A 19704-nucleotide genomic window follows, 5' to 3' on the forward strand; every position below is an offset into this window, starting at 1 on the left:
TAATACAACCACCCTCCTTCCTAGAAATTTCCACTTTGGGTACCAGTTGTAATTCTACTAATCATTATTCCCCGCATTATTGGGGAAATATCCAATATATGTTGTAAATTTCATTTATAAAAGAAATGTAGAAATGTATTATCTCTGATAAACAAAGTAGACTATTCATTAAATGGTATATATCGTAACTGGTAATGTCTGCATATTTATTCTTAACAATGTAGCTCATTCAGCACAAATTGAAATCAACCATTCCCTTTGAGACAAATTTCCGTACTTCAGCAAAGATTTCCAACCAAAATAGCTTTATCTGTACTCGGACACGAAACTCGAACTATGTATTTGCAACCTTGGAAAACACGTGAATGGTATACATGTGTGAGGTGAATAGAAATGTATATTCAAGAAAGCAGAATGTGGCCCATCGTGTATTTAGAGATCGAAGTGGGGAATAATAATCGTCTGACAGGGAAAAACAGTGTTTCAGACACTTACAAATACATCAGTAATGAATTTGAAGAGTGCTCCATCTTGGAGCGTTTACCTCGCTTTCAGCATACCGACTTCCTTACTTGATTGACTTGGTTTATTTTAGTTCGCTATTCTGCCACTATTGACTAATAGCGAAGATGAGGATGAGTGATGTTGTGATGAAATTGATGAATAGACACTCACAAAGAACACACATGCTCAAGCCGGGATTCGAACCCAGGACCCCCTGGCGTCCGGCGCTGTGCTAACACTACACCACGGAGGTCGGCGACTTCCCTTTCTAAGCTCAGAAAATGAAGACTTGACGGCCAAGAAGTTACGAATAATGTTCATCATAATGTGACCTGAACATCAACAATCCGTGCTTTTGCCAACTTCATTTTGTTTCGAAGCCAGAATTTTATTACGGGGGGGGGGGGCTCATTCCTTATCAGCAGTCTCCATCTACAGGCGAAAATGTTTGGGTGGAGAAGCCCTGAAGATGAATTTCTCAGTATATTATAACTTATTACATAAGTTGTTTAATCCTGCTAAGGAGGTAACATTAATTACCACTATTTAAATTGTTATTTGTAGGATTTCGGGGGGGCTTCAGCCCTCCGATTCCTCCCCCTGGCTATGTGCCTGTCCAGAGCCTATTTTTATTGGTAGTAAGCAAGAAAGGAAACGAGATGGCACATGAAGAAACAGCAATCATCCATTTCCACCTTTACAATTGAGCAAACAGATACTAGGGAAGAACTGTGTCAAGTTTTACAACTTAGTACTTCTGTGTCGCTTTTCCCAACTCAGCGGTCGAGCGGCCAACATATTCTGCATGATTATGATGTTCGAAGATCCATTCACAGAAAGAAAGAAGATATGCATAGAGGATCATAAAAAATCTAAAACAGCGTTGGACTCATTCATAATGGTGGCGAGAAAGACACGTCCAAGACCACACAAACCAATTTGGGTCAACACGTTTACAGAGACGCATAGAAAGGGAAACAAGATCAACATAAAAGACGTTGGTCTTCGATGAAATTCAAGGTTGCCACATCCTGGAGCGTTTACCTCGACTAATAACACCGTTTCTGAAGTGTAAAACAAGCAATTAAATTGCGGATGAAACCTATCGCGTTCCCACAACATTCCGCATTGCTTTTGTACCGAACCATGAAGACTAGTCCATTGTTTACTTTCTAGGAAAATAACAACAGTCGCTGATAAGGCAGTGAATGCTTCCTCCTGCAGATTAGAAGGAAGTACGTAATATGTTGACTGCAACCTGAACTAATCGCAAAGAATTAGCTGGATTGAGTCCTTCCAGATTGAAATTTCATGATTTTTGATCACATTCTTGACCAACAAAGGTAGGATGAATGGTGCATTCAACACCCAAGGTTCAACACCTATCAAACACCACAACCTATGCATAGGTTGTATGGGATAAATATGGGATATGATATAACTCTCTAAAAATGCTGTTCATTTCGTTGACAAGAATTGTCGTTGGTTTCGCTACGTAAATTAGAACCAATCGATGAAAACGTACAAGTTTCGGTCATTAAACTACAACAATGAAACAACATTAAAAAACAAACATGTGAGAATGGTTGTCTTAAACAGAATATAAAACCATAATTGTACAAAAATGTACGTGGAAGAAGTACAAAGTACATATAATTCTACATAGGCCTATGAGTTCAAAAAAGACTACACATATAATTTCCAGTAGTTACCATAAGGTTAAGAGAGGCCTATGAATAATATAACTTCCGTTCTTTCTCAACTTAGAGTTTCGCCATTTAGGAGCAGTCAGGGGCGCCGACTTGTCAAAATTATTGGGGAGGCTCTGATCACTGAAATAAATTAATGAATGACTCCCTCCCTCCCTTTCTTAAGTTTTGGCCTGTGTTCGGAATCTCGTAAAGCCCATGAATTCCTTAAAAATATTAAAATTTTCATTTACTGTTCGAATGCAAAATGTCAATTGTTCACGGATGGATATGTCACAAGTTTCGTCAACCATAATAGCAAAATATTCCAGACTTTTAATATCTGCTATCACGGAGCGCAAAACAAATCTCCCTAATATATCAATGCTCTCGTTCTGAATGTCATGTGAGAGCCATTTGTAGCCCGAACGTCCCATCCACTCTCCTAGTTCATGCACATCTTCTTTTGAAACTCTTTTTAGTAAAAATGTTAACAATACTCATTACTTAGTATATAGTAATAAGTCATGAGTTTTGCTGTCTCTGGTCATAGCCCCCTCCCCCAAAGTTGATGGTTTAGCGGTCTCAGCCCCCCAAAGTTGATGGTCTAGAACATTTCAAATGTGTATTTAAAGTTAAATTCATGAGGCACAATTCAGAGTAAACTTTGCAAGAGAAGTAAAATAATACATTAGATTCTCTTAAAAAAATTATTTGGGGGGCTCTTCCCCCACATCGATAACATTGGGGGCTCGAGCCCCCCCCCCCCCCATGGAGTCGGCGCCTATGAGCAGAGTTGAGTAAGTTACTCAAAAAAGTAGTGCGTTACAATTACCGCAAATTTGATTTCAAAAGTAAGAAGTTACCGTTATTTCCTTCCAAAAGGTAGGATGTTGCCATTAGCATTGCTTTGTTATGTGAAACGGACATTTGGCTGTTTACAAACGTAAGACTTCTGTTCTCTGTAGTACATGTTTTACCAACGTAACTTTACAGGCATAAGTTTAAAACAACACAACAAGGAATGTTTTGTCCTGGCAAATAAATCATCCAGTTCTGAATTTATCAAGGAATTGATAGTAAAGGAGCGCAAAGTGACGTTATGATTATTTTGTAATTTGGGCAATGAGTTACTAAAGTAAGTAACAAAAACGTAACGAAAGCGGATTTCTTATAAAAAAAATTTAAAAAAAAAATTTGTACTCTGACAATTTTGCACATCCATATTCATTACAAATACAGAGTTTTTATTCCTTTGTGCAATTTGTCCGTGAATAAAACATGACAGACATACATACATTTCATTGCAATTTGATTGGGTGCTATGGTGATTGATCCACACAGACTGAATTTGAAGCTCGGATAGACATGGGGGTGTGTCATCTTTGTTACTTTCAATATGCAGATGATACTGGTCGTTAAAATTCCGGAGCCGGACAATTTTAGAAACTGTGGGAGCTCGCGACTGTAAATAAAGCCAGAGAAGGGAACAACCCTGAGAAACAGTCGCTTGGGAGAGAGAGAGGAAGAGAAGAAAGTCTTTCTCTTTCCAGAAAGACATTTGCATACAACATGCGAGGTCACCATCCGACAAATTGTGAAAACGTGTGCGTGTGAAGTGAGACATCCAGCCACGCCTGTAAAACAAAGAGTTTCGGTGTAAAGGGATAATTAAGGTAGAGGAAAGTACAAGAATAGTTTAAATTAGTTACTAATTGTACGTTAAAGGCGCCACAGAAAGAAAACTGCAAACATCCATGCGAAAATGCACGTGTATTCTTCCGCCCTTATAAATATAATAAGGGTTCCGTACGAGTAATTGGCAGGTATGGAATAGAGCAATCTCATGTACTACAAAGGAAAAGTTGACAGAGAATAAAGTTCAAACAAATGTGATTAAGTAAACAACGAGGCAATAAGAAAAAGTATCCTGTCTAGTGCTGAAGATACAATTACGTTACTGAGTGGAGGAAAGGCATCATATAACAGCAGTTTTCCATTCTTCTGCTTGTACTCTAGAGAGGAAGAGAGAGCTATTTCTAATAGTGTATACACAATTATTCTGAAACTTTCTTTCGGTTGTTTGCTTCGTTGTAATATAAAACTGCGCAAACATTGGTTTTCACTGAGCTTGTCGCCTTGTTGAAATGTGCTATAGTTCACAGCCATATTCTACGTAAATGTTACCCGTCTTCTCCTGGTAGTACGTGAAAATTCAGCAAATGTTCGTGGTGCAAAAAATAAATACCGTATGCTTTCTCTTATTAAGTGAAATAATTATTATTATTGTTTTGTTTACTAATTTACCACACTAATACTTGGTATAATTGCTTTCAAAACTCTATGATCAGAATTGTTCTTTAATGGCGCTAACTTATGAGACAAGTCATCTTCAAGTCATTCGACTTATAACATCCTCTAACAGTGAACAGTGGCGGCGATTGAGTCCCAAGACCGGGGGGGGGGGGTCAAGGTGCAAAAACTTAATCGCCGCCACTGACAGTGAATATTATGAAAAGCGAATTACTACAGTTAATTTCAAAATCTTTTAACTTAAATAACATTCTGATGTTCTGGATTGATTGGATTAGCTAGATTAACATCGCAACCGACTACTATTAAGCCCTAATTTCAATTAACTTTAATAAACACACGTTTACTGTTGGTTTAAGAAACATAATTCAGCCCTTCATTGTAAGAATGACATAGTACACTTGACGTGTGTCTCGCTTTATTATTCGATCGTGGAATATGTACTTCTGAAAGTCTTTGTTATGTGGTTTCCGAAAACTATTTCAAGTTGTCGTAGAACTAAACGAACATCTTGCCGTGTTTTATTGTAAAATGCAGCAGCAGTGGAGACACAATAAAAAAAAATAAGTATAACTTCAGTAATGTAACAGTGATATAACTTTTGCAGTTTTATATCTGCCAGTGAATGAATTTCTATAAAGGGCATTGATATTATTAAATAATATTGTACAGTATTCTATACACTGAGTGACACTGTTAATATCTTCTCTCAAATGTCAAACTCTCTTCCTTGCAGTACATACTGCATTATTGTAGTTAATCGAGGCCTGATTCCTTTTTAAACCTTGCCTCTCATCATAGGCACGCGATATTTTGGCCCTCAGATAAATATAGGCCAGTTTCACTTCTTCATTAGGAGTTATATCCATAAGATCTGCTTTAATGAAGAGGCCAATTCGAAAGACTTGTACATGTAAGTGCCAATGAACTCTCAATAGCTTTTTAATAATACCCAATCATTGATCTACAAAAGTAAGTGACTTTTCATAATACATTTGCTGCTCTAAATTAGAATCCAGTAAGAGGTAACCTTTTCCCGCCTTTTCAAAGTCCCACATGCAGGTAAACCTGACACTAAATTGTCTCAGAGTGTGTATCTGGAAATGATAATACCTGATGTCCGAACTGAAGAAGGGAGAGGATCAGGGAATTTCCCCTCTCAAGGCGTTAAGTGATCGACCCACGGCTTCGCTGCCGAAGGATCCGGACTCGAGTACCGACCTGAGCGAGGATGTTTCTATGAGAGTGTCGCTTCTTCAAATGTCATCTAATCGCCATTCATCTTTATCGGCGTGACCAGCCAAGAGTAGACTACTGTAGGTATTTATAATATCAATTGTCGCTGCCAATTGACTGACTTCTATTGGCAGACAGATCGAGGCAGATATTAAACATTAAATTGAACCAAGTCCACGAGCTTTCATCTTTTAATGTGTCGTATTTTCCGCACAAGAGGAAGAAGCAAACGAATTATTATGTATTATAATTATATTATATTATAGGACTTACCCCTCTCGTTACCTTGTCATTGGTTGCCCACAAACGCGTTGCATCGTCATGCTGTAGGCTCGCGTGTTGTAAGTCATATCTCACAAAGGAACTTTGGAAAGCGCGTGTGTCCTCCGTGTGTCAATTTCATTAATGGATTGTGCGAGCACGCATCGATTATTTTCACCCTGTGCGTGAGCCATTTTGTTCGTTTGTTTAATTTTTGTAAGACAAGCCCGCAAGGTTCTCGCCTGAGCGCCTAACCGTGCACGCGGATTGTTTGCAAACAGAGACCGCTTTCTGCTTTAGCTCTGCCGTGACTCCCAGCAATAATACGTATTACACAAATGCACGATTTGTCGCCGTAAAGGGTTGTTAAAAGAAAGTGGTTGGGCACCGAGGTAGGTTTTTTTCACTTTTAACAGCTTTTCATTCCCTTGGAAGTAAGCACGGGTCTTCACTGACCAAAGATAATTGTGAAGGAGGATATTTCATTCCTACATTGCTCTCTGGAGAATGGACATGTTTTCCAGGCTTTCTGATCTTGTTCCTTGCCCTTCGTATCTACGAGCTAATATCTTCTTATCCGCACCCTTTTCTCGTTAACCATTCATTCAGGCTCATCTTTTAGCAGTAAGTTCCTCCTTATAGCCAGTGTTCAAACCAATTTCTCTTTTGATCTCTTTCGGTTTTCCTCCTTTTCACCAACTCTTTCCAACACAGTTTCATTTCTTATTCTGTATGGCTATTTTACACACCTCATTCTTCGTGACACCTACATTTGGAGAGCTTTCTAACTGCTTTTCCTAATTTCTTCCTATCGTCCGAGTTTTTGTGCCATACAATGCCACACTCCAAATCAAACGTATTGCTTAGTTCTTTGTTCTAAGGTTACGAGAAATATTTTATTCTTCTACTAAAGGCTTTCTGACTTAAATTCATGTCACTGCTCATGATAGATACATCGCAGGTACCTGGAGCTCTTTATCTGTTGCTAGCTGGAATCTGTGACAGTATTATTAGTGTAACACAATACAAAATTAGGAGTCCAAGGTTCGAAACGTGGATATTATGTTATGTTAGCGTTTGTCCCATCATCTACTTCATCAGTTCGTTATTAATCCTCTTCGTCGCGATTAACCTATGGCAACAGAAAAGAAAGCGACGTAAACGAACCAAAATAGAAATATTGTTCAATGCTCTATGATAATTTTAAATCGTAATATCTGCGACATTTGAGTTTATTATGTATGAAGGGTTCAGAGCACAAGTGGTGTTACTCCACTTTTCATGAAAATCAAGTTACATGTATAACTTATGCGCGTGAAGTATCAACAATTCAGTGCTGGAAGTAAGTATCTCTTTTTGCTGACTATTATATTTGTGGTCCAACAAATAAACATAGTACTAAGTTATCTAAATGTGCCCTTTAAAGAAAAGAAAACTGCATTGAATGGAAGTACGTCACTTGTGCTCTGAACCTGTCATATGTTTCAAATATATCGGTAGACGAATACATTACACATAAATGCCTGTTAGTAATACAAAAATAGATGCTGGTGACCAAATAATTGTTTACAAAGGCGAAAAGCACATGTTTGTTGACCAGAAACAAACATTGTTTAAGTATTTGTGATGAAATAGGGCGCATTTGTTCAGAATTCCAGAATAATTTAGGCAAATAACCAAATCTAGTAAAAAGTATCACGTATTTTTTTATGGTTACCAAACATTTCAACCAAAATGTTTTGATTAATTTTGCATAGTATGCGAAGAATGCATTTTATTATTAGTCGTTAAAATGGAACAACAGAATGATAGAAAGAAATTCTGGTAGATCACATGTTCCGAGTTATAGAGGAAACTTCGAAAGTCCTCACTGTGATGCACTCTAACTAGACCATTCTTGAGAGTTAGCAGCAATTCGAGTTATTCTGTAGCCTATACAGCTACGAAACCCCTATTGGATGTATAGTGAATTCGTAACATAACATGTTTTCCCCTTGTATTCGCAACAGTCGACATATTAATTGTTACGACTTCGGAATAATGAATTGAATGTGAATCTTGTGATCCTGTTCAGAGGAATTTACCGGTTGTTATGACGCCCCAGAGAAGTTCTTCGGATCAAGTCTTGTCCTCTTCACAAAAAGATCACAAGATTCCGACGTCCGTGTCCAGGATGTTGTAGCGTCTTACATGTCGTAACAGGAAAGCGCGTGACAGAGAACAAACGGAAAAGTACTATCGAACTCAGCGGCACTTCTCTCCTCCAAATGATCCCATTTCTCCTCAGAACGAGCGAACCTACATCTCCTGTTGCTAAATCTTATATTCTTCCAGAGCATATGCAAAAGTGCTTGTGTATGTAGTGTAGTGTGGGGAATTTTTTCAGCCATGACGTCACTGTATATTGGAACACTGTATATTGGAATATTAATAAAACTAAACTGTATTAATATCTGTCTTGACATTCTGAGCCGATCTTTTTCTTGTCAAGGAATTTTAGTTGGAAAGCAATAATTAGAATGGATGCAGTGTTTTCCGGAGCATAGTTGTTACAAAATGTCAATGTATTCCTTCCTATCAAGCCCACCACTCTTATTCAGATATAGTGCCTCCCTGATGGCGCTGTGGTAGCGTCGTCATCTTGTAATCAAGGGGTCCCGGGATCGATACCCGGTGGAGGCACATAGTGGTTCGGATCCCACTTTAAAACTGTAAGTCCAGTCCCGATTAGCCTTTCTGTGCATAAAGTAGACTTAAAACACCAAGTCAATCAATCAATCATGTTATTCAGATAGGCTAATGGTTCGGCTTTGTTCAACTTTATATGAACGCGCACCGCACACGATACAACCATGACCATGCATCTTTAATTTTCGTGTTAGTGTTGTTTTTGTGTCGAATTCCACAGGATTTGAAAAATAATAATATCTTGGTGCATATTAAAACTCTGTGGAATCATATTTTTATTCATTTAAAGTACCTAAAATACATTTCATGTGTTTATTTTGTTATAGGTCTTCTTAATAACGACAGTCGAAGAGAATAAATTGGTTTGCTACTTTATAAATCGTAAAAAGAACACAGTACTCTCCGACAAATACTGAAAATATTCGTCAAATTTAGTTTATGAAAGCAAAGCACCGAACACAATCCAAGTGATCTCTCCGATACAGGTGTTTCCATCATCAACTGAACAATATCCTTACGGATAGGCAACCAAAATAATATTTCTGTGTGGCGGGTTACAGGAAAGCACAGGATAACTTCGTTGTGATGTCATGATTCTAAGAATTCATTAGAAGTAAGCGAAGAGTGTTACGTAGGCAGGAAACTATAGATCGGGATATACATTATAAATTAAATGTTATTCTAAAGTCAAATTATTATTAATATAATATCTACATTATGGCCGTTACTGTGTTTTATTTTATAATCATCCAAATTTTCTTGATTTTAATTCAACTTTATGCATAGAAAGGATATTCAGGATTGGGTCTCGAGTTTAAAATGAGACCCTAACCTGTAAGTGCCTTCATCCCGGGATCCCTTGGTTACAAGGTGACGACGTTGCCACTATGCCATCAAAAAGGCAATCATCACAATCGTAGGCACATGTATCAGATCAAATTGGATTATGAATCTGTTATATCGAACGAACTGAGCCTTAAATCTTTGTAATATCAATTCCATCAAGAGTGTACAAAAACTATAGCAACATATGTGCGTATTTTACGTTTAGTTTTACACTTTTTATTATAGGCACATGATTTTATTACATAAAACTTATCTTTCATAATTTGCTTCGGATCCAACTGTATTGTACGTCCAGTCTAGATTAGTATATCCTTTAAACGCAACAGGCTGAAGGTACTCTATGTCGAAATAAATTCATGATGGGTCTACAATAAAATAACCAGAAATTGGATAATGGAGAACTGAGAATGCATGATAAAGGAAAAATTAAACTCTGTGGTGGCCCTTTTGAGGGGCCAGACTTGCCAAGAATCATTTGTATGGGTAATAATATGACGATCACATCGTGTTTCTTATCTGCCTTTCCAGACCAGAGCCGATACTTCTTTCTTTAAAGGGTTCCCCAGCTGTTCTTATGATGTTGGGACAACACAAACATCTTGGAGCACTCAAATACAGAACTCTTAAAATTGTATGCTAATGCTTTCATTATTTTTAAACGATTTAGGATAACATGTAAACTATATACAAAGATACAAACTGTAAATTATTCTAAAATAATGAAATAACTACATGGGTAAGATGAAACATTTGACAGTTACAATTGGGAATTCAAGCGTTATAGCGCTGCGACGCCAGGGGTCCCGGGTTCAAATCCTGGCTTGGGCATGGACGTTTGTGATGTCTATTCATCAATTTCATCATATCACATTCATCCCCATCTTTGCAAATTAGCCAAAAGTGGCAATAGCGAAGTAAAATAAATCAAATAAAAATAAAAATCAAGCATTATAGATTTGCAATACTGTTCCACCTAGCACCGTGCCTTAACCTCCGTTTGTGAATTTACATTTGCCGATCGAAAATCCGGAAATTGTGAACAATTTTTAGTGTACAGGTGTACTTGTCACGATGATATAGTTAGATGTATTTATCATGATGATATAGTTAATAAAGAAATAAGCAGAATAGTGCCTTCTTGGGAATGGATAATAATCCTTGTGAGATTCATCACAGGCATTTGCATTAGACCTAGGACAACTGGTGTCATCATTCTGCAAAGTTCGACATTATATCTTTAATAATCATGATGGGATATTAGCTACAGTGCACGCAAATCGGTTCATCGTAAAGGTCAATATTATCCCGGAAGGACGGTTATTGCCAAAACAACCAACAAAATGTTTCCTTTAAGATACTTTTAAAATATCGTCCCATGCCACATTTAACGCCTTAAAGCAATACATAACGAGGAATATCGTGTGACAGCAACGCTCAGTTTTCAGAATCAATATCAGCAATGAAGGTAACTCGAAAGAAGGCTGTTCAAAAAGTGTTCAAAATTTGAAAAAGTCAATAATTTCATTTCTCTCTAGGTCGTAGAGCATTTGCATATTTTAAAAGGCTATTCTTAGATTATTGTAAAAACTATCAGATGGTTTTCACCAAGCCTGTACTTTGAAGTTAGTTCAGCATATGTTAAATGGAGTTTGATACGTGTATGTGATCATGTTCAGGTTGAGTTCCGTTAATGTGCATACATTTTAATATTAGCAGCGTGTCAAAAGTGTACTACCAAAGTGCGAACTGGAAAATATTATACACTAGACTGTGCTCTTAAGTTTATATTACTGTTATTCCATTCCAAAGCAGTAATTAATACTATCGTTACAAGGATTTATCTAAGAACATATGCTGTTTCGAGCCTGTAACGGTTAATACATTCTATCTACAGTTACCTGTTAATAAAACAAGTAATACATATCTAACATTTATGAGATGGTTATATATTCTTTGACCTTATTTAGGATTTGATAGCGTCCTGCATAGATTTCATGCACCGATAATCGCAGAAACTACCGGATATTCCTTTCTGTTGTGCTCCTTGTCGAAAGGAATAAAATGTGCATATGCAAAGAAAGTGTGAAAAGTTCAATGATATGTATTACGACTTCCGATGCCGTTAGGCGAGTGTTACGGAGTAAGAATTCACTTTACGATTCTTAATTAACTGTTAATATAAAACAGTCTCGTAAACATGGGAATCATGGTGGAAGGTAATATGTATATGCGTACATAAACACACTCTCGCCGACCTCCGTGGCTGAGTGGCTAATACAGCGCGCTACGATGACACCAGGGGTTCCTGGTTCGGGAGTTTCCCTTCATAAATTTCAGCATATCATCCCTCATCTTTATCTTCGCGATTAGCCAAAGTGGCAGAAAAGCGAAATACAATAAACTAAATCAAACAAATCAAATAGACACACTCTCCAAATTTTCCTTCAGTTTCTAAATAGAAAAGAAAAACTGTTGGTTGGGCATTTGTAAGTACGTACTTTCATACTATGAAACGTTAGGCAATTGTGAGTGGCTTCTTACACCAACAGTGTAGGGTTTTATGTAGGCTAATGCTGTTTCAGGCTCTACAATGACAACTAGCGTGAAGTTTCCGTTTTAACGATAACACCGATAAGTTGAGGAAAGCAAAATAAAGTGTTTAAAATGTATTTAGATAGGTAAAGGAGGCAAGTTTTCGGTGCTTCGGAATCACGAAATAACACGAATTATGTCATTTTTCAGAATAACCCCGAATTTTACACTTTAACGCGAAACACGCCGCGAAATATGCAATATAAACTGTGGACAACACTTCTTTTGTTCAAAAAGAACTACCTGAAGCGCTATTAGATCTGTCATTTCTAGTCTAGCTGGTGACAGTTCGATTCATATATTGCAGTTTGACGCAGACACAACTGAGTGTTTAACTTCGTCCTGATATATAATTCGCTCGGGGAAAGGCGGGGATTTTCCCAGAAGGGAGATTTCGTAGGAACGGTAAAATTGTCAGGGAGAAGCACCTGTTGTGTTTCGGAAGAGGGGGGAGGGGTTATGGCGTGTAAGTGTGTCTACACAAAACTGTATTTTGTGCCTCCCCGATGGCGTAGTGGTAACATCATTGCCTTGTAATCAAGGGGATACCCGGTGGAGGCGCATGACACAGTGGTTCGGATCCCACTTTAAAATGTACGTCCAGTCCCGGTTAGCCATTCTGTGCATAAAGTGGACTTAAAAGAACAAAATCAATCAACAAAACTGTATTTTGAGATCGCAGAGGGATTTTTTGACATTACTAGGATTGCTAGGGAGATGTGATATGTATGGTTGTGTTAAAAAATTTGGGTGTTATCATTCAACAAATATTTCATAGGCCTATTTAGTGGCTGATGAGATGAAATAGTTTTCCAAATGGAAGAAATTTGGTCAGTTCTCACAAAGGTAAGACATAATTATTTTTTTGTCATTAAAACTAAAATTTGTCTGAATTTTCCAAAACTAAAACAATGTGAAGAACTTTGGTATAAAAGAAACAGTAAAAATGCATGTAAAAATAACACAGAATTTTGCCCTAAACCGCGAAAAATAACACCGGGAATTGCAGTAAAAACAACATCGAAATTTCGGGGAAAATAAAACGAAAACTACACGTCACTACTATAGGCTATCTCAACGTTATCCCTCCATCTTCGTCTTGACCTTCCTACAGGTCTCTTACCATCAGGTTTCCCGATAATAATCCTGTAAACTCTTCTTTCCTCTCCCATTCGTGCCACATGGCCTGCCTACTTAAATCTAACTAGAGTAGACCACTAGAGTACTGTCAAAATATTAGATGACAAAAATAGAATATATGGAAATAGGCTAGATATTTAGTTTAGGCTAGTTTATATAAAGGTGGAAGCCAGAAAGCTGAATTAAATGAAAATAATAAAAACAGCCATATGAAAATTAATTAGAATTAGTGAGATCCTCACATAACTTTTACAACAAAATCATATATTAATAATACCATATGGAGCAGAAATTTGGCCTTTACATAATGGCACAGGATCAAAATTATGTTCGACAGAAATAAAATATGAATGGTTTGAACATGCCAAGAAGAGGATTCATATTGCCAAGGAGAGCACCTACATTGGACTCCACTCTGAAAGAGGAAAAGAGTACGACCAAGAAGCAGATGAATGGAGGTATTCGGAACATGAAGAAGGTCTGCCCAATGAGGCATGATAACGACGTCATCGTCACGGGTTCGATACCCAGTGGATGGACATAATGGTTAGGATCCCACTTTGAACTGTAGATCCAGTCCCGATTAGCGTATCTGTGCATAAAGTGGACTTAAAAACTCAAACAAACAGAGAGAGAGAGAGAGAAGGAGAGAGAGAGAGAGAGAGAGAGAGAAAGAGAGAGAGAGAGAGAGAGAGAGAGAGTTTGTAAATGTAGGCTAGGACAAACAGTGGGTGCAAGAACATTTCCTAAACTTGCTACCAGTGACGTATCCAGGGTTTTCGAAAAGGCCGATATGATCTAAGAGGAAGGTGGTTATATCATACATGTAGGTTACATAGTAACCGACACCATGTGTAAGAATTTGAACACACTGAAGACACGAAGATCCTCCTGAAATATATATATATATTTTTTACACCACAGAATGTCAATGATGTTTTTTGAATACCGGAACGGTTGTTTCTTAAACAAGTTGAAACTCAAACAGGAACTTCACAAACGATATGTTAAGTTCGCACAGATATGAATTCACACAAAGTTACAAAACTATGTATGATACTTTTCCACAAAGTACGTAAAGTGGTTTCAATGAATTATGAATGCTTAAGATGAAAAACATTACACTGTGCTTTGTACAGCCAACGGCAAAAGAAATAGTAGGCGAATTGTCCACCACCAATTTCATTCAGTTCTGGAATCTGATGATCGTGAATTGAAATAGAAATGATAATAGGCAGAGAACAATATCAGCTTTGCATCAATAGAATTATATTCTTTAAAACAATGAAAAACTCAATATGCTGACCAAGGCAGAAATTTATTTTATTATAAAACATAAACTAAACGTATAAATAAAAAATACATTTGTACTTGGTGCAGAGACTGAAGAAGACCTTGCTAGAAGGTTGAAACGTTACGTTTAATTTATGTTTTATAATAAAATAAATTTCTGCCTTGGTCAGCATATTGAGTTTTTCATATCATGGAAACAAGGCGTAATGGTGTTATAATTTAAAACAATACAGAATGTGGAATAAGATAAGTACATAATGAAAATAGAGATTGACAATTTGCCTACTATTATCTTTGCCGTTGACTGTACCAACATGATTATATTGTGCAAAATCAGCTTTTAAAAAGCATGGTACGATTTCTTTCTTGAGACCTACCTGTAAAGGTTGCTGACAGATTGTCCTTAACAAACAGTGTGTAGATATCTGTTTCGTGAAAGGGAAGCAATACAACGCGTTGCACAAACACACAATTCCGTTCGCATTGTAAAACGCACACACCACAAACACTGCAAGAAACGCGATCGGAACTGTCAAATCAGCCGTGGTGTCTTCTGCCACCCACATACAATGCCTCGCGCAAGGAACTGAGTCAAGTTTCGCTCATCTGGCCTGCCTTCGGCGTTTGCCAGAACTGACCGTATCGCGGCGCTGGCGTCAGGTAGCGAGTAAAGAACGATGGTAAACAGACCGTGAATGAGTACCTCCAGTTTTTTCTGCCTCTGTTGCGGTGTCTGCTTGCGTCGTGACGGGATCTGCCTCACTGTGAGACACACTCAACCTCAACGTTTATGGTGACATTCTCTGGTCTCGAGCCACTTCTTACGAGCATTTTAATGAAGGTACGGGGCGTAATAAAACTCTAGTGTGACGTTAACCGCCATGATGAGAATGAAAGGATGATGACAATTATATCAAATGTAGCCACGCAATCGTCTAGCTTTGAAGAACAACGTAATGCAACCTAAGGTAAACAAACTCTATTTCACGAGGATCAGGTAAGTTCAATCCATACACAGCACAACCGGAAGATTCTACGAAAAATAGAAAAGTATTTTATTTTCTACTGCAAATTGGAAGTTCAAGGTGTCATCTATGACTAGGGAGCGGATGATGACCTAAAAAATATAGGTATATGACCTATAGAATGTCCTAAAAAATGGGAAAAAATGACGTAAAAATGCAAAAAATGACCATTAAATTTGTTAGTTTCAGGTTAAAAATTGAAATGAAAAGGAAATTAAACAAAATGCAATCTCCTTATCTGATCTTAAATTTGAGTTTGCCCCAGACGGACACCTGGTGGTTTCGTCCAACACAACAAAGACTGTCACCAGTTCAGCATTTCTTTTGCACGTAAATTGCAATCCTGCGAGATATGTATTTCACCTTGGCGAATAGACTCAAGAATATTACCAAAATGAAAGAAGTGACAAAATATGACGAAACAATACACCGAATATTGCGAAAAATGACGGGAAAATGCCGAAAATCGGGGAAAATGACCTAAAACCTGAAAATTGGCAAAAAATGCAAAAAAATGCACTTTAAAATTACCTCTTTTGGGTTCTAGGCGAAGTGTAATATTGTGTATAGCTATTTAATGAGCATCGTGTCCGAGATGTCAGAAAAAATATGACATTCCATCAACTTCCGCTCCCTATCTATGACCAAAAGGGTGTTCACAGATAGACAAATAGTTAATCGATTTTGATTTGGTATAAGGGGTCCCGGGTTCGAATCCTGGCATGGGTGTTTGTGAGTGTCTATTCATCAATTTCATCATATCATCACTCATCCCCATCTTCGCAAATTAGCCAAAAATCACAAAAGCGAAGTAAAATAAAGGAAATCAATCAATCGATTTGGTATATTTTACTTCGCTTTTCTGCCTCTGCGAAGATAAGGATGAGTGATGAAATTGATGAAAGGACACTCTGAAAAGAACACCCATGTCCAGGCCTGGATTCGGACCCGGAACACCTGAAAAATAGTGGACAGAAGTAAAGTATGTCGAGAAGAGGATTCAGATTTCCAAAGAGAGCACTAGATTGGACTCCAGTCTGAAAGACGAACAGACTACGAATAAGAAGCAGATGGATGGAGTTTTTAAAAAGATATTTGGAGAAAAATACTTAACTTTATTAAATCTCTTCTATAATTTCTTGCTCTATCTATAGTTTTTACATCATATACTGTACTATTCTGTGAATATTCTACGTAAGATACACAGTTTACTCGGGATAGAATATCCATGCATGCCCCGTTTTTCCTAATGGTTTATCAGCACAAGTTACTCTGATTGATGATCTGAACGCCATTTTAGGTGAAACGAGAATTTCCGTTCCATCTAATCTGAACTGAAAAGAGAATATTCCAAATAAAGGAAATGTTGGATCCGATGGTCTTCCTTGCGACATACACACTCGATGTAGTTGTGGAACAAATATTTCGATCTACAGTTGTATATCAGGCTTGAGCAAGTCGCATGCACTCTTGTGAAGGCCAGCGGGCTTTCCGTGCGGGGTGAGCTTCCCGCCTGCACACTGAACTCCACATTACATTTACTGATCTGCCCCCCCCTCCAATACTGAGAACGGACCTGTATCAGGTAGATATTCAGTTTCCATGGCTGAAGAAATTGCATAGTAAAGTAAATTCGGTTTATGTACAGTTTTCAAATACGTAAGTGTAACAAACGTATACTCAGTCTACCCATGTGAAGAAGATACCTTCAGTAATACAAATATGGATAAAAACACACATGCATACTAAATTACAAGTCCTGAATGAGATTGGGTCCATCAGCTCCGGTACCATGTCTAATTGCATGTTTTGATTGATTCATTGATTGATTGATTGAGTTTATTTTACTTCGCGTTTTGTGCCTCTTGGCTAATTTGCGAAGATGGGGATGAGTGATGAAATTGATGAATGAACATTCACCAACAACCAAGCCCGAGCGGGATTCGAATCCGGGATCTAATTGCATGTTATTATGAACTTTCAATTCGAGAGACTATTGTTGCTATAATTTAACGTCCCTTACGTATGTGGTTAGGGTCTAACTCCACTGCTGGAGAAGATGAAAGAATAAAGAAGAAAAGGAAGAATGCATTTCGAGACATTCCTCTCACTACTATAGTTCTCGGATTGTTCATAAATCAACGCATTTTTTTGAAATGATGAAACAGTAACTTGTAGACCCCTTATTGTAAATGAAAAATCGGAAGTTTACATGAACAAATATCACATAGGGTCACTTTCAGTGGCGCTACCACAGGGATGCAGGGGGTATCGTCCCCCTCCAATCTAGGGGGGGGGGGCAAACATTGAAGTAAAGAAATGCAAGGCTAGCAGAATCTAAGAGTATCAGAACAAGATTATACTCAAAATGGAATTAATTTTCATATATTTTTTGAATTTTTCTTCCAGACGGCCAACAGCTCATGCGGGGGGGGCACATATGGGCATTTGCCCCCCCTTCCCTCCCTCGCTTTCAAATGTTATGCAAATAAAAATACCTTTCGTAAAATTTTCTTGCTCGCTTCGCTCGCAATGCCTACTATTTTGCAATCTCATCAAGTTCAGAGCCGTAGTTAGGGCACCGAACGATCTAAATGACAAAAGTTCTGAAACAGAGAATGCCATGGCGCCCTATTAAATCAATATTGTTTTAAGTTTGCTTCGCTCGCCATGTCATTCTTTTCTGTAATGTATTGTAAATTACCAGAGAGAGAAGTAAGACCAAATATACTTCAGACTGTTGTTGCTAAACAATTTTGTTTTAAATGTATGAACAATTGTTTTGAGGAAAAGGAGCACACACATGTGAGAGACAATTTATATCGTTTTTGCTGTTGCTTTGTTGCGAGGTGGATGAATTGATTATGTAATGTATTTAAATAATTATATATAAGCGTACACATTGCACAATTTAGTGCTAACATGTAGAACATATATTTTCTTATTTTACGTCGCTACATGTTGCATATGTGTAAAACATATGTTCTATATGAAAGTTACACGTCGTATGTACAAAAAGAATTGAGGACTAAAAGTGGCAAACGTTGTAAGTGCCAAAAGCGAAAGTGTTGGGAAATCGCATCGTTCAGCACATCAGCCCGTAAGAAAGTTCACACTAGTGACCTCTTTACACGCCATTTGAACTACTTAGAGGGCTACCAGCCACATTTCACGTTTACCACATTATAAAGCATGGCACATTTCACAGTTTAACGAGGAAAACTGTGTTTGAATTATTGTGGCACTTACAGCGTTTACCAATTTCAGTCTTCAATTATATTCGTCATTTTTGTCTTTCGAAAATACAGTTTGTATGCTTGTTTTCCATTATTAGCTAATGCCAAATTGAAGGTGTTGAAAAAATACCAGGACAAAATGCCAATAATAATAATAATGCCATTATTATTATTATTATTGGTACATTTATCCTCCTGGTACTTCCCCCCCCCTCCCAGACAAAAATTCGTGGTTGCGCCTCTGGTCGCTTTGCAGTTTCGTGAACAATAGAAACCACGAACGAATAAACAAGTTATAAGGAAGTAGTATTCTCACACTACGAACGAGCCGTCTCCTCACGGATAATTATGATTGGAATGAGGAGAATGCGCTTAAGCATAAAGAGCAAATGCTGATTAATTTACGGTGAAGAAACCTTGTAGGTCATAAACATAACAAAGAAATTAACATTAAACTGGAAATAGAAATTCCAACAATTTTGGCACGTGCAGATATTCTATATTCTAATGAGGCACGTATTTACAATTAGCGCCAAACAATACCGCAAACTTTACAATATAACACGTCCGCTTGGAACACACCAACATGGTTCCTGCTAGGGCTAACCTGTTTCTATCATGACCATTTGTACCCAGCCTAACTTCTAGGGAGTGTTAAGGGACTTTTGAATTTTTAGGTGTGTAAGAGGTAAAGACATACAAATGTCAACCTCACTACCACGTAGTACACCCTGGACTACTATATTCTGCAGACTAGCGAGGCTCTGGTGACTGAACTCACAGCCAATATAATCCTCTGTGGGGTTTGTGTTGTGTGCTGTCCACCTGTGTTTGTCCCTGCATCTATTTAATTTTATCACTATTCATTCTCATCTTCACAAT

The 19704-nt window shown here is 37.7% G+C and overlaps 1 protein-coding gene across 2 annotated transcripts in view; it reads right to left on the bottom strand.

Moving 5' to 3' along the window:
* LOC145994734 (uncharacterized) overlaps positions 1-19704 on the bottom strand; it is a 230918-nt gene that overhangs the window by 67027 nt on the left and 144187 nt on the right. The window contains exon 1 of one of the 2 annotated variants that reach the window (XM_083130949.1): positions 14939-15150. The exons of the other annotated variant lie outside the window; for it this stretch is intronic. The gene's annotated coding sequence lies outside the window, so the exon portion shown is untranslated. Of the gene's footprint in view, positions 1-14938; positions 15151-19704 lie in introns of those variants that run through there. 2 annotated transcript variants of the gene reach the window in all.

The sequence above is a fragment of the Lepisma saccharinum genome, chromosome 11, assembly GCF_977018435.1.
Source record: "Lepisma saccharinum chromosome 11, izLepSacc3.1, whole genome shotgun sequence".
NCBI classification, from domain to species: domain Eukaryota; kingdom Metazoa; phylum Arthropoda; class Insecta; order Zygentoma; family Lepismatidae; genus Lepisma; species Lepisma saccharinum.